The sequence below is a fragment of the Seriola lalandi genome, unplaced genomic scaffold, assembly GCF_002814215.2.
Source record: "Seriola lalandi dorsalis isolate HSWRI2012SDOR001 ecotype SW California unplaced genomic scaffold, Sedor1 jcf7180002054917, whole genome shotgun sequence".
Lineage (NCBI taxonomy): Eukaryota > Metazoa > Chordata > Actinopteri > Carangiformes > Carangidae > Seriola > Seriola lalandi.
In genome coordinates this window covers 567,407-568,021 of record NW_019525469.1, presented here as the reverse complement: position 1 = coordinate 568,021, position 615 = coordinate 567,407, and the positions used below count along the sequence as shown (strand labels likewise).

Below are 615 nucleotides of genomic sequence, written 5' to 3'. Positions count from 1 at the left end.
ACTGAGTGGCAGTATAATATCCTCATATGTGGTCACCAGGCCCTTGTTGAGAAAAAGTTAGTATTGTGGTCTAGAGAACCCAAAATGTGAGGTCCACATATGTGGACGCCAGGTCCTAGGAGGTTAAAAGACAATCTGAACATGCCTGACCGGATTGGTACAAAATCAATACCCGTGGGACCTGATTCTCCCAAGCTGCCTCATGTTATTTCTTCAGGGCAGATACATGTGTCTGCTTTCTAAATGTTTGCTATCATGCTATGACATGTGCATGTGTATATGTCATACTTCATTACATTAGGTTCATGTTGCACATGTCATTAGGTTCATGTTGCACATGTCAGACAGCACTCGAGGAGGAAGGGATCAAACCACTTTAATCACCTTTGCCGCTTCAGTTTTAAACAGCTCATAGTTGTCTGGATCAAGATGATGATCTGCCCCCATGTGTCCCAGCCTCTGCCCCTGATGGGGCAGGAAGAGTTCTTAGCCAGTCACTAGTTCAGTTGTATTATATTTAATACATATTTATATTTATATTTAATTGTGCACCACTCAGGAGAAGCTTACGGTTATGGTGGTGAAGATAACAACTCCCATGATCCCATGCTATTT

General features: G+C 42.4%; 1 protein-coding gene across 3 annotated transcripts in view; it reads right to left on the bottom strand.

The window, feature by feature from the left end:
* Positions 1 to 615, bottom strand: part of LOC111673396 (deoxyribonuclease gamma-like) — a 17,155-nt gene that overhangs the window by 4,144 nt on the left and 12,396 nt on the right. The gene's annotated exons all lie outside the window — the stretch shown is intronic.